At 41.1% G+C, this 15,823-nt stretch overlaps 1 protein-coding gene across 6 annotated transcripts in view; it reads left to right on the top strand.

Moving 5' to 3' along the window:
* Nucleotides 1–15,823, top strand: part of Kiaa1958 (KIAA1958 ortholog) — a 211,493-nt gene that overhangs the window by 70,819 nt on the left and 124,851 nt on the right. The window lies entirely within an intron of this gene.

The raw sequence follows: 15,823 nt of genomic DNA, 5'->3' as shown, positions 1-15,823 counted from the left end.
TGGGGGCGTTGGGTTGTTTTTTTTTTTTTTTTTTTTTTTTAAGACAGGGTTTCTCTGTGTAGCTCTGGCTGTCCTGGAACTCCCTCTTGTGGACCAGGCTGGCCTCGAACTCACAGACATTCACTGCCTCTGCCTCCTGAGTGCTGTGGCCACAATTTTATGCTTCCAGTTTGTTCACATACAAGTTTCACTTTCCAAGTCACGTTGGAGAAGCTTGATATCGCTCTGGTTTCGGGAGCTGAGCCGATATTTTCATGCTAGAAGAGCCCCAGTGATTGCTTGTGCTGAGTAGTAAGATTGCTTAGTCTAAAAACGGACTGCACAATGTTTGGCTTTTGGTTGTAATTACCAGTCATGCTTGTCAGAAATTAAATTTAGCTTTTAAAAGCTTGAGGCTCTTAATTTGTTTTTTTCTCTAGCTAAATATTTCAGAGTCTGTTCTGAAACTGTCAATAATTCCATTATATACTCATGCCCTGCTTCTCCTGAGATACGCTGGTAGAGTGGCGTATGTAGTGGTGTGGTGCAGACTTCACCACAGCTTTCCCTGAAGGAAACTGGACTAGAAGGGAAAAGCCAAGTATTACTCATTGTTGGGCCAAAGTTATCTCAGGGCCTGCAACTTGAGATATAGGACAGAAAAAAGCCTGGCTTGACTTTGAGTGAGGATGAGACAGCAGAAATTAGGTAGCTGCCCCTCCAGCCAGAGGGAGGGCTTGGCTGCCTATCATTGGATGGAGGGACCCCCACATTACACCATGTCACTTAAGCTATATAAGCTGATGCTCACAGTAATAAACTGAGTTCCTGCATGATTTGACTCCCTATTGTGGCTGATTGTCCTGCGTAGTGGGACTGCGGAATGGGCAGAGAGCGCACTCACCTTTCCCTGGGGAATAAGGAGGCCTAGCAATGACTAGGGGAATACTGAGGCTCAAGAAGCCTGGCAACTGGGGGCTCAAAGAAGCCAGCAACTAGTGAATCCTTTCATTAGACAATGTGATCCTGATTTTTTGCTTTCAGAGTAGAAATAAGTTATTATTATATAAAGAGAAAGTGGGAGCTTTTTATTTTTTTAATTTAGGGAGAATTACGGAAAGAACAAAGTTTGTTGTATCCCCTTGGGTTTTACTCTAAATACCGAAACTTAGAAAGCCTTTTGAAAATAGTCCATAATTCTAGTTGGTTTTCTGTATTATTAACTGACTCATTTTCATAACGCTTTAACCTTTACAGGTAGAAAGGTCAGCATTCAGTATGGGTCTTGCTTCACTGGAGTGTCTGGTTAGGATTGAAACCTGTCACCTGTCACCACCCTGAAGAGATAATCTTACATTCCTCTCTTAGGAGACTGGTAGCCTCAATAGACACCTCCGGGGACCTTTAGGAGTAAAACTGCCTAGCCTTCATTGTCTAGCTACCTCTAGTTTCTCCACTTCCAGTGGTGAGGGGACATGAATAACGTTCATGACTCAGTCTTAGAAGCTACAGAGTTACCTTTTCAGGCTGTTGCTTCTAACTATATATAGTTTAAAAGCTATGTTCCAGTCTTCAGCTATGTTCAAATTAGTGCAATCAAAGATGGATTTTAAATTTTCTAGTAAACTAAACTCCCTACTTTGTTCTTTCCACCTATGCTTGGTTTTTTTTTCTTTTTTAATGAACATTTATAAACATATTCAAAGACACCCCTTCTCATAAAATGGCCCTTGTGGTAGTGGCCGGTGCCCTGCCTTGTCTTCTTTGTATCTGGGCAATGTGTGTTGCAGAGTAGAGGCCGGAGGATCATTTCCTTGCAGGAGTATTAGTGCGGTGTGTTCTACCTGTATGTAGAACAGTGAAGGGATTGTCATAGCATCTGGTGGTCTCCAGCTGCAGGTAGGGTTGTAACACTAAACACTGGGTCAGCATTTGTATAGTCTTGTTTTCTGGTGTTTGTGGGATTAGTTCCTGTGGTTCCTGTGGTCTGCAGAGTTCCACAGTGCAGCTCAAGTAGGCAAGTGCTCCTGTCAGCAGAATGCCTGTGAAGTTGTCAGAATAGGATTTGCCAGTATATTGGCCTGATAACCAACAACTGTATAAAGCACCTCTATTTTTTTCATAATAGCCATCAACATAGCCATTAAGAACAGATGTAAACTCTTGTCTGTCGATCCACAAAATTGTTTCAAAGTTAAAAAATAGCATATTATATAAGAAATATAATCTGAATCTACATAAATTCCTTTTTATAATCTCTGTGCGTGCACGCAGTGTGTTTTGTTTGTACATATGCGTATGATGTGTGCATGCGTGTATGTTTGTAAAATAGCTTCCTTCTCATCTTTTTTGGTGTAGGGGGGCATGGTTGTCTTAGAGCAACTTTTTCCACTCTGGGCTCAGGGGATCAAACTCGGGTTGCCAGGCGTGATGGCAAGTGTCTTTACCTGCCTTTACTTTTGAAGACAGAATCTCACTGTATCGCTCAGGCTAGCTTTGAACTTGCTTTGTAGCCCAGGCTGACACTAAACTTTTACGTTTCCTTTTTGGCCCTCCCGAGTGCTGGAATTACAGGCTGGTTCTGACAGGTCTAGCTTCTCTTACTTTAAGTAATGGGTTGTTAAATGCATATAGTTAGTTGCTGTTGGTTTTTTAGGGTAACTTGTTAAAAGAAGAAATTCTGGGTCATTTTAGGTACTAGTCACTTTATTGAACTATATCTCAAGGTTATTTTTCATAAAGCTACATGTCCAGGGGGTATCCTTACCATATGATCCTAGAACCAAAAGAGGCATTTTAGGCAACATAGAAGAACCACTAGTAAACCACGGGGCCTCTGGTTTCACTTTTGTTCTCAGCACTAATTTTTTTATCCCATGTAAAATTTGTTATTAAATTTAGTTATTTGTACATATGCATGCATGTGTACATGCTAGCATGCATATGTCAAGGTCAGAGAGTCAGAGCTGGTCACTTTATGTATTCCCATATGAGTCCTGGGATCAAATTCAGGTTATCAGGCTTCATGGCAAGCACCTTTACTTGCTGAGCCATCCCGTCAGCCCAAAATGTTCTTTTCTCTTCTTCCTCTTCTTTTGCCTTCCTCCTTCTCTGCACCCTCCTGTTTCTTGTTCACGTGTGTGTAGGGAGGTGAGCATGTGGAGGTTAGAGTAGTTGTTCATCTTCCAGAAGGTCAGTTCTGAGGATCTAACGCAGGTTATCAGAATTGGGGGCAAACACCTTTACTCACTGATCTATATTGTCGGTCTCCACTTGATTTTTAAAAAATTATGTATATGCCCTCTGGTTGTGGTGTCATATGGCTTTAATCCTAGCACTCAGTGTGCATAAGTGGATCTCTGAGTTTTAGGCAAGGCTGTTCTACATAATGAGTTCAAGACCAGCTGAGCTACATAGACCTGCCTCAAAAACACATACATACATGCATACACACACAAATGCATAAAGTATATTGTGTGTGACTGTGTGGCAGAGGTGGCAGATTCCTTGGAGCTGGAGTTAGAGGGTTCTGAGCCACCTGGTATGGGTGCTGGGAACCAAATAGGAGATGATTTGTGAACAGGTTGCACATAAAGGAATTTGGCTGCTTTTTTTCCCCCTCACATTTTCATTCTCCTTGCAAACAGCTGCTACTTTTAGTGAACAGCTGAATGTAATGGAAACCTTTGGCTCTATCACAAGTGAACATTACGAGAAACTGATCTCTCCCATGAATATGCAGGATAAGGAAATAGTGGGGTCTCTTTAAGAGACAAGCCACGCCCACTCCCTCCCCTGTATGCCTAGGCAAGCTGATTTTCAGCTTCTGGCCTGGAGTCCCTACTTTTCTGTCTCTCTCTCTCTCTCTCTCAAAGAGGCAGCTTCTGTCTCTCCCTTCTTCTCCCCATCTCTCTCTCTCTCTCTCTCTCTCTCTCTCTCTCTCTCTCTCTCTCTCTCTCTCTCTCTCTCTCATTCTCTCTGTCTCTGCTCTTCCCCCTTCTCCCTTTCCCCTCCATAACCCACTAAAAAAATATTCAATCTTGCTCTGCATGGTGTGCCTATCCCTCTGCCATTACATGGCTCCCTGCCCGGGACCAGCTGCCTTCGGAGACCTGCTCTGTGGTCTCATGGCATGCGCATCTGTCTGTCTCTTCTTGTGAGGCTGGCTGCCCCATCAAGGTCTCTCACTCACCACACAGCTCCCTGCCTGGGACTCGCTGCCCCTCATGGCCCACTGTAGCCTGCAGCCCGCTGCCTGTTGCCACTTTGGGGACCTGTGGCTTGGTATCATGGTCCACTGCCTGCCACAACTTAGGGGACCTGTGGCATGGTCTCGGGACCCGCTGCCTGATGCAGCCACTTGGGGATCCCCAGCATTTTACTTTGACGATTACATTGGTGCTCCCTGACTCAGCCAGCCTCTCCATGTTTCCTCCTGCCTGCAGGTGGGCCAGCTGCGGACTCATGGAACTCTAGGCTTGAGAAATAGATTTCTTTACAGCAGTTCTCCATTCCATCTGCCTGAGTGTGACTTCTATGCCTACCAACCGTTTCTCTGAACCTGAAGAATTGACCATCGAGCTCCTCTGGCCTCTCTGGCTTCTGAGTTGCCCTGACCGGAGCCAGTCAGGCTTAACACTCCACCTGGGAGCGGGGGACCCCCTCTCACATTTCCTGCAGCGTTTGCCGCTATTTTACACCCTGCCTATAGATGGGAGACATCTCCCTATAGACCTTGTGGTGTCGCTATTTTCTTGGGTTTTCACGGTTTCAACTATGGGTAGCAAGCCATCCGTATCTGTCATCCAGCCTCCCCCTGGGATGGATACCTTTTAGAGGCTCTAAAACCCCAGGCCTTAATGCTCTACTTCTTCAGCTCCTTCCCTCACTCTGCTGGTGTCCCGCTGGCTCCACTTTTTTAAAAAAAGTTATTTATTTATTTGTTTATTTATTTATTATGTATACAATATTCTGTCTGTATGCCTGAAGGCCAGAAGAGGGCGCCAGACCTCTTTACAGATGGTTGTGAGCCACCATGTGGTTGCTGGGAATTGAACTCAGGACCTTTGGAAGAGCAGGCAATGCTCTTAACCACTGAGCCATCTCTCCAGCCCCATTTTTTTAAAGAATTATTTATTTCATATATATAGTAGAGGGCATTACAGATGGTTGTGAGCCACCATGTGGTTGCTGGGAATTGAACTCAGTACCTCTGGAAGGGCAGTCAGTGCTCTTAACCTCTGAGCCATCTCTCCAGCCCCGCTGGCTCCACTTTTATGGGAGCTTTCTAACTACCATCAGTCAGCGCACAGGCAAATGGAAGGAGTTTGCTCAAACTGGCGCTGCCACCACTACTGCTACCAACAAGATGGTCAGATCCATGAGGCAGATGTTTTCAATTCCAGCCTTTTCTGCCACGGCTTGTGGCATGGTGGCTCAATGACAGGGCACATCATGCCTCTAGGTCTCTCTTATTATTAAACCTAAAATCCCTGCAGCTCAAAATCATGGTTTTTCCATACAACATGTGACCACTGCCATTTTGACTGAGATCAGGCAACGTTACCACCATCTTAACTGAGGTCAGGTAACTTCACTGCCATCTTAACTGAGGTCAGGTGACTTTACTACCATCTTAACTGAGAGACAAGTCAGGTGTCAGGTGACCAAGTCCTGGTCCCCTGATTTACTTATGTATTTGTCTCTAAATTCCTCTTGCTGACTCTGTTGTATGTGTGTTTTGCGTAGTAGCTTGCCTTTGGTAGGGCCTACCGAGAGCATCCACTTCATCGAATTCCTGTTTGTTCACTCTGTGTCTATGTGTTCATACATGTAACTTAAATGTACCTATGTTTAGTGTTAAATGTTATAATTGTCTGTTCATTTTATCTCATTCCAGACTAGAAAGTCTCATTTTTTAAAATGGTATGTACTTTTAAGTCCCTTACAAAAATACTTTATATTTAATCCAACCCTGCTTTACCTGCTGAGAGTCAGTACAGTCAAGCTCAGACCCAGCTCTCCAGGCAGATTCTATACTTTAGTTATACCTGATAAACAGCCCTCAACTTATCAGAGATCTGGGGAATATGGCATTTAAATATTTAATTATTAAAAGACTTTTCATAGCAAAAGGAGATAGATTGGCTCCTAGCAGAAGCACTTTACTTTCTTCCAAGAAGACAAAAGACAAATGGGCACAAAACAACATCCATCCGCAAATCACTTCAACTGCCAAGCCCTGACCACTGAACAAAACTGCCTTTCATCTAAACTGAAGATCACCAGACAGTGGACAGAATCGCTAGAATCAACAGCCTAGCTGCTCAGGTCAAAGTAGGCTTGTCTTTCTACAGATTTCTTAGCCCACAGGATCTTCTGGAGCCTGGCAGGTCCTGCACTAAAAAAAAAAAAAAAAGGCAAATACGACCCTCAGTGACCATGGAGGACCCTGAGGAGTAGCTCTAGGTGCCAGCCAAGTAAGTTCTCTGCCATTTTTTAATCAGTAACTCAAGTAAAATTTTATCCTTCTCAAAGATCTCTGATGCAGTTTGACAGCTGAGAGGTTTTGTCAGTTTCAAAGGACATCCTCACCAAACAAATTTCAGTAAAATACAATACCAGTACAAGACCTGCAAGTTATAAAGGTGCGAGGATAAATACAAGTTATCAAATTTCTCTCTCACACTGCCTTCCACAGCCTTAAAAATATTTTTAATAGTGCAAAAATATCTGTCACAGTCATTCTGACATAAATATGCTACTGTTTATACAATGTACATGCCTAAAACTTCTGTTTTCACAAACCCAAAGAATTCTTGTGAGTTCCAAGGGAACTGAATTAAAGGATCCACCTTAAACAGGTCAGATACACCCTCCTTAATTCCCTGGTCCTAAATTTTTTTTCCTTAAACTTAACTTTGCCCTTAACTTCTGCCAATACCATAAACAGGTGTAAGAGACACCAGACAATTCCATACCACAACCACTGGACAGGAACAAACAGACCAGCTACACCAAGATGTGACCAGCAGCCAGCTTTTTTAGGTTCCCCCCCAAGACGACACCCACAAATAAGCACAAAGCAGTCTTGAGAATCTGCTACCCCTATTCCTTTAACCAGTTGTTCCTAAACTCCTGCCTTTTTATTATAAAAAAGAGATGGGAATGTAATGGTCTGCTCTAGCCCTCTAAGAGACAAGCCACGCCCACTCCCTTCCTCACCTCCCTCCCGCCCCGTCGGTCTGCAAAGGCAAGCTGATCTTCAGCTTCAAGCCTGAGTCCCTCCTTTTTTGTCTCGCCCTTCTCTCTACTTCTCTCCTTTCCCCTTCTCTGTTTCTCTCTCTCTTCCCCTCTCTCTCTGCCTCTTTCTCTCTCCCCCTCCCCCCTCTCTGCCTCTCTCTCTTCTTCCCCCTTCTCCCTTTCCCCTCCATAACCCACTAAAATAAATATTCAACCTCACTCTGCATGTAGTTCCTACCTGTCTCTTGCCCTCTGCATGTCTCCCTGCCTGGGACCAGCCACCTTCAGAGACCTGCGACATGGTCTCGTGGTGTGCCCATCCGTCTGTCTCTCCTCGTGGGAATGGCTGCCCCGTCACGCAGCTCCCTGACTGGGATTCGCTGCCCCTCGTGGCCCATTGTAGCCACTTGGGGAACTCTGCCATCCCTTCCTGAGACTGGTTTCTCTCAGGACCCTCAGATTGCTACCTGCCACCACTTCGGGGTCCTGTGGCGTGGTCTCGTGACCTGCTGCCTTCTGCAGTCACTTGGGGATCCGCAGCATTTTACTTTTACCATTACACTTAGTATGTCTTTAGTTTCTGATGTGGATACAGATTTCTCCCAGAGTCAACTGTATATATATATCAGTTTTTTTGGGGGGTGAGAGGTTTGTATGTGAGAGAGAGTGAGAAAGATGGGGAGGGGGGAGGGAGGGAAATGTGTGTTTGGGGGGGGAGGTAGAGGTATGTGAGAGGTATGTGTGTGTGTGAGAGAGAGAGGGAGAGATGTATGTGTGTGCACATGTGAGGGAGACAGATCATCGAATTTATTACAAAAAGTATATAGCTATACAAATGACTAAAAGCAATAAAGACAGGACAAAGCTGTAGAACCAAGGGTCACCGTCCTTTTGTTCTAATAGCAAGATTGCATATAGTTTAGATTTTGTAGATACAGGTCTTACAGGTTATAAGATTGCCCTCTGCTTCCCTGTAGGATATCCAGATTTGTTGCAGAATTGTGTAATCAAGTGGATAATCAAACCAATGGGAATCTATAAACAGGCTCATGCATCTGTGATCCTGCCAATGAGTGGTGCAGATCAGTTGGATAACCATATAGAAAGACATGGACACCAAGCTTAGTCACTAAGATTCTAACTATAATTTAGGTTCATTTGTTTTTTGTTTCTGGTTTTTGAGACAGGTTTCTCTGTATAGTCCTGGTTGTCCTGGAACTCGCTCTGTAGACCAGGCTGGCCTACCTTTGCTTTCTGAGTGATGGGATTAAAGGCTAGATTTAATGTTATGTGTAAAAATAAGTGAATACCCATGAGACTGACATGCCCGCTTTATGTAATAGGCACAGGTATCTTAAACCAGAACAAGAAGCCATAATCATGAAGGAAGCATCATAAATAGGACCACTTTGGTATCAGGAACTAACTCGTTACTAAAGAGTGCCATGGAACCACAGGGAGGTATAGGTTACCTTAGAACTTGTAACCGACAGCGGGGTTCATATGTAGAGACAGTAGAGTTCCTCCAGTAGGTAAGACAGGCAGTGCTACAGGGAGGACTCTCGGAAATTAACAAGAGCGTGGTTTCCAGGACTAGTTAACAAGATCTCCAGGACTAGAATGTGACAGGGTAGCCCCGGTAGGGGGTACGTGGTTTTCAGGACTAGTTAACAAGGATGTGACAAGGTAGCCTCAGGGAGGCGGGGGGGGGGGGGGGCAACGTAGAAAGAATATCTGCACAATCCCTAGTGTTTCATAGAAGATAACTCAAAAGTTGTATATATGGAAGTTTTATCTTGAATAACATCCAGAGCAGGAAAATGAAAAAAATTGTCTTTGAAATTGAGAAATTTAATAAAAACTTCTGTAATTCCTGAGTGCTGCATATATAATAAGTATCCATTGCCACATTTATTTAAAAGCATTCCAGAATTGATTGTGGTGATCATTTTGCAAGCACACAGCAACAACAACAATTGAATTATATATTGAAATTGATGTATAGTGTATGAAATATGGTTTATAAAATACGTCTTGATACAGTGGCTATTGACAACAAAATAAAATTAATTATATTTTCTGACTGAAAGTAAGTTCACCACTGTATGTTTCAATAAAGATAGCAAGGGCTGTGTGGGATAGTGCTATAGAATTGCTGCACAAGTGGAGACAGATCCCTGGACACTCTGACCAGCCAGTCTAGCTGAAACAGTAAGCTCCAGGTTCATTGAGACACTTTGTCTCAAAAATTAAGGTGGAAAAGCAAATGAGGAAGACATCCCAAAATTAACCTCTGACTTTCACACCCAGGGAAGCACAGCTATGCTTTAGGTTTACATAGAACCCCGGCTTCCCTGTCACTATGTCACATTCTTGTTAACTAGTCCTGGAAATCACACTCTTAGAGATTTCTGAGGGTACTTCCTGTAGCACTGCCTGTCTTACCTGACTGGAGGGATTCCAGTCATATGTTTACATGTGCACATATGCTTAGAATGCATACATGTATCACATATAAAACATATAGAAAACATGATTTATTTGTTTATAAAATGATAGTATTGCATACGAACATATGTGTGAATGTGGTTATATGAACAAGTAAACTAGGCTGCCAATATGGGTCACCCAGATAGGGAAATCTTTGGACTCCCTAGAGAGAAAGTCACTAGTATATGTACATAGTTATATAAGGGGACATTTTAGGAATTGGTTCACATTATTATAGCGGCTGGGGACCCTGAGATGCCAGTAGTGTGACTCTGAAGGCCTCAGAACCAGAGAAACTGATGCAGTTCCCACTTCAAGACTGAAAACAGGACAGCCCAGGGGCTACTGTTAAAATCCTGGATTCAAAGGCCACAAAGCTTATATGTCTGTATTCTAAGGCAGGAAAGGAAGAGACCAATTTGCCTTCTGTATTTGCTGTCTCCAGGCCTGGCTGATTTATAGTTAGAAAAATCCATCTATATAGAAATAAGTCAGTTTACTAGATATAAGCAGATATGTTCTTAGTCCCACTTTTCAGAATGTTCATTTTGTCAATTAAATGTATTAGTTGACTTGCAAGAATACTGTTTTTAAACATGTTCAAGGGATATGAATACATTCTTATGGATATATTCCTAATGAATCTATTAATATTTATTAGATTTAAAACTGAGTTCTAAGATTTTCCAATATGGTCAAGAATATAGCTATGAATATGAATATATGCTGATGAAGACATGACTATATTCTTAGTGAATATATTGATATTCATTAAATTTTAAACTAGATTTTAAAATGTCCTAATATGGTCAAGAACATAGTTCATGAATATGAATATAAACTTATAAAAATGTTCATGAATATATTCATGTTCATTAATTTTAAACTGTATTAAAAAGTTTTCCCAACAGGGCAAAGAAGAATGTATTCATGAATGTATTCATAAGGAGGATATATTCATGAATATGATCATTATAAAGACTATATTCACACTTATTGAATATATTTATGGGAATGCTAACTTATCCTAAAACTCTGCTGTTTTGCAAACTAAATAGTCTTAAAGTTGCTATGAAGCAAAGTAAAAATCAGTGTAATAGAATTTCACTGAAATCTTTAAAAAGGGATGAATTTAAATTTGATACATTCAGCAAATTGGGCTGTTGATGAATTGGCTCCTAACAAATGGTTCTTGCAAATTAATTTAAAGCCCCCTTTCTCAGCATAAAATAAATCATCATTTATTGTCATATCTTCTGTGGGAAAACAAAGAGAAAAAGGAAGGGGTTTTCAAAAGAGCTGGATTTTGTGAGTACAGCAGCAGTGAAATCTTGGGAGAAGGGTGGGGTCACTGCATGACCTTTAGGTGTGAAGTGCTCGGGTTAGTGAGGCTGGAATGCCGGGCGGTGCAGTGCCAGGTTCCCTTTTACCCTGTGACTCTTGATTCCGTGATGAAAAGTGGTTTCTGGGATTAGGTGCCTACATCTGAAAGCAGACTTCATTTACCAATCCCATAGCTTGTCTCCTCCCAGTGAGGTATAATTTACGTGTGGTAAAGCACAAAAATCTGTAAGTTGCTGCATTCTTACGTATGTATGAACGTATACACACACCGTCAGATCAAATTGGAATACTGCTATGTGTGTAAGAACAACACAGTTTGTTCTCCTAAGGTGGATTGTTTTCACAGTTTTGTTTTTGTTTGTTTGTTTTGGTTTTTGTTGTTCTTGTTTTGGGGTGTTTGTTGTTGTTGGTTTTTTTTTTTCTTTTTTGCGACAAGGTTTCTCTGTGTAACAGCTCTGGCCATCCTGGAATTCACTGTGTTCACTGGCCATCCTCGAACCCACAGAGATCCACCTGTTTCTGCCTCTCGAGTACTGGTCTTAAAGGTGTGTGCCACCACTACCAGGCTGCACAGTTTGTTCAGAATGAGACTAGTAGGGGCTGGAGAGATGGCTCAGCAGTTAAGGGCACTGACTGTTTTTCCAAAGGCCCTGAGTTCGATTACCAGCAACCACATGGTGGCTCATAACCATCTGTAATGAGATATGGTGCCCTCTTCTGGCCTATAGGCATACATGCAGGCAGAACACTGTATACATAAATCTTAAAATAAAAAAGAGTAAGACTATTATTATGGGTTTTGGGACACATACACTTATTTCTTAGTGTTTGGTATTTGAACACACACCAAACAATATTTCTTAAGCCATATCTGCTTTGAGATAAATAATAGAAAAAAAGAAAAATTTAAAAATAAAAATATGTGTGTATAAATGACTCTATTTTGCTTTTCCTATAATTTATTTCACATCTCTAGCTCTTGATTTTGTGTGATTTACTGTTTTGTTGATGGTATTTAGTTGTACTTAGGAACTGAGGACTTTAGTGTACTTACCACTGCAAAAATGGGATGAGTTATTTTGCTCAAAATAGAAGCAAGCTGGGAAGTCACATGGTTTGCTTTGCCTGTTTCTCACTTCATCTTAGTGTCTCAGAAATTCGAAAAAGAAACCCCGAGGCTTTAGATAGTTTGTTTCCCTGAGATCACAGCTTATGTCTGCCCTGAGCAACATGAACACTTGCTCCTGCAAACACTTGCTGCCAGCGACATTCCAAATTTCTTAGCCCATTTAAAGACCTAAAGATTATTACATCTTTTGACATTTTATGTGTCCCCAAAGTAGCCATCTATCTACTTCACATACATATTTAAACAAAAATCAAATTATTAACTATAAGCAGGCATTAGGTTCATTAGATCTTATACTTTAGTTACAGATTTTGTGTACAATTTTCTAGTGTTTATATAAAATATATGAATCATGTATGTTATTCATTGACATTGCCACAAAACTATGATCTTAAGTCTGCTTTATATTGCTGTAGTAGTTACAGTTGTATGTAATGATACTAAATGTTTTTATTTTAATGACTAAATATTAGATTCTTGGAATTAACCTCTTTATAAATGATTACTATTTATAAGAATTTTTAGCTGAAAGATAACTATCTGAACATAAAATTTTTTTATATGATAGTTTATCCTTTTCCTTAACTAACAAAGGATATGGATGCTCAGCCCTTTGTGTGTCTGTTGTCCTGATAAAGATACCTTCTTGTCCTCAGTGTGCCTAAGTTTTTACAGTAAGTTTCTCTTTTCCAGAGTTCCACAATATTTCCCATTTGCTTCTAAGCCTGCCTCCCAGTTTTGGTACATTTTTCTTTTAAATTAACTTTTTCAGTTAGTCCACAACATTTTTATGACATTTCATCTGTATTGTTGTTCTTTCTCTCGCTGTCCTTCCCAGCCCTGCCCCCACTTTCACTGCTCCTCCGAGCTCTCGTGCCATAGATATATGTGTTTGTACACACAAAGTATGTAGCTAAATTTAGATTCTGCATATGAGAGAAAATATACAATGTCTTTCAGAGTCTTGGTTTATTTTGATTAATATGATGATTTCCAGTTCCACCTGCTCCCATCAAATACCATGATTTCATGGCCTGCCCAGCTGAATGTGTACCACATTCTCTCGTCTGTTGATGGACCTCCAAGCTGGCTCTGTTTCTTGGCTTCTTTGAATTAATTCTTCTATAAACATGGAGATGAAAGTGAGGATTGGGATCGTTACCTCGCTCTGCCTGTCAGAACCTCAGGCAACCTCTGCACAGCCTAGGTCATCTGACCGAAGTACTAAGGAGAAAGAAAAGTTCTCATGTTTTTAAAATAGTGAAAACAAAAGCACCTTGTTTCGAGATTTGTTGGTAGTCATTTGTTACAACACATTTGGACATTAAGCATCACCATTTTACCAGGATATGGGAGAAAAATCCACCACTTCTTATTTTCTTAAACCTCTGTTGTAAACAGTGACTGGAGATGCAGGGTGGGTTCCCAAACTCGGGCAATCTTATTTTTCTACATATACTGAACACCTTAGGTCTGTGAACACTATGAGTTGGTTAGTTCAAAAAATGTAAGCTGATTTAGCTTTAGAAATGGGGATTATAAAGGTTTAAAACCAAAGATTCTTAATTGCCTGAGTCATCCTGGGGCTTGTGTGCTGATGGAACAGTTTCCATCTGGTGAGGATCAGGATTGGAAGCATGAAGGCTAGTGTGAACACCAGACAGGGTTCAGGAGCATCCCTCAAGACATGTCACGCTATAGCAGTTAGCTTTGAATTAAATCTTTTTGCTTTGTTTTGTTTTTCTAGACAGGGTTTAAACAGGTTTTTCTAAACAAGTCTATGTAGCCTTGGCAGTCCTGAAACTTGCTCTGTCAACCAGGCTGGCCTTGAACTCACAGAAATCCACCTGCCCATGCTTCCCAATTAAAGGCACACACCACCACTACTCAACTAGCTTTGAATAAAATCTTTTTTGATTTTTTTTGAGACAGAGTTTCTCTATTTAACCCTGGTTGTGGTTGTCCTGGAACTCACTCTGAAGACCAGACCGGCCTCAAACTCAGAGATCCACCTACGTCTGCCTCCCAAGTGCTGTGATTAAAGGCATGTGCTACCAACTACCCAGTTTAAATGAAATCCTAACTCCTTTTATTTACTGGGTTTGAGCATTATGACTTTGTTCTCCCTTTAAAATGAAAATAATAACTCTCACTAAAGGTCGTTGTATGACTATATCTAATCTGTTGTCTTGGGAAGGTAGTGAGCTTCATGTCATTGTATGCAGTTGCTGGTATCTTCATTGTTGATGTCAGTTCTCGAGATCTTCTCCAACACCTCACAAAGGTCAAATACTACTTAGAAAGATCGCAGTATTGATAGTGAGTGCCTCTCATTAGGATTGTTTGACTATTGGACCAGTGATGCTTCCTGCATAAGGGAGAGAACAACCTTGCTGGACAATCTTTGCTCACATTATTCACAAATCATGGTAAATATTCAAGACATATTTATAAAATGAGGATTTCTACATTTATAAAATAACCAGTCGGGTGTCATTATACCTGAAAGCTAGCAAAAAAAAAATTAAGATAATGTATGATGTAGGCAGTCCTTTTATGTATATGCTGCTTTTATTGGTTAATAAATAAAGGATCTGCATTGGCCTGTGATAGGGCAGAGTAGAGCTAGGCGGGGAAAATTATATTGATGCTGGGACAAAAAAAGTGGTGTCAGGAGATGGATGCCATGTAGCCACCAGAGGGGAAAGACGTGAGCTGCTAGGTGGAACCTTGCCAGTAGGCCACCAGCCTCATGGTAAAATATAAAATAATGGAAATGGGTTAAATTTAGATGTAAGAGCTAACTAGAAATATGCTTAAGCTATTGGCCAAACAGTATTGTAAATGATACAGTTTCTGAGTGATTATTTCATGGTTTGGGCAGCTGGGGACGAACGAGATACCACCACCAACAAACATAATTGAATAGAGAGATAAGGAAACAGGTATATCTGTAAGGAAGACATGTAGATCTATTCTGAAGGTGGTTTGACTAAAAGAATTAAATCTTATTGTTCTTCTGTGTCTAGGCATTTATCACAAAAGGAAATGTATTGAAAAGTGATCTAGGGCTGGAGAGAAGGCTCTGTGATGCTCTAGCAGAGGACCTGAGTTCAATTCCCAGCACCCACATGGTTCACAGCTGCCTATGCCTCCAACTCTAGGAGATCCAGTACCCTCTTCTCACTTCTTTGGGCACACATACAGCCACACATAAATAAAAATAAAATATTTTTTCTTAAAAGAGTTAATATAAAAATATGCTTATTGTTAAATATATTAATAAGTGAAGTCAAGCTAATCAAATCAAATAATGAAAATCCAAGGCCTGGTTATTATAGTTAATGTATCATGAAAAATTGTATAGAATTGGGGTGGATAGATGGGATTAGCTTCATGTCACACTCGGTGAGATCATAGTATTTACCCTCTGGCTTTACTAAGTGTCTCTTTATGACCAGGTACTTGAGTTGTTCATTCTGCTATAACAAAACACATGAGACTGAGAGGCTTTCAAGGACCAGAAATGTATTTTTATAGTGTGAAGGTTGGGAAGGTGAAGATAAAGGTGCTGTAGGAAGTATCTAGTAAGAAGGACTGGCTTCACTGATAGCATCTCCCTGTAGCAGCATCCTCCCA

This window comes from Alexandromys fortis, unplaced genomic scaffold (genome assembly GCF_014885135.2).
Source record: "Alexandromys fortis isolate MF-2015 unplaced genomic scaffold, M_Fortis_MF-2015_v1.1 scaffold_393, whole genome shotgun sequence".
Taxonomy (NCBI): Eukaryota; Metazoa; Chordata; class Mammalia; order Rodentia; family Cricetidae; genus Alexandromys; species Alexandromys fortis.
This window is presented reverse-complemented; position numbering and strand designations above follow the sequence as displayed.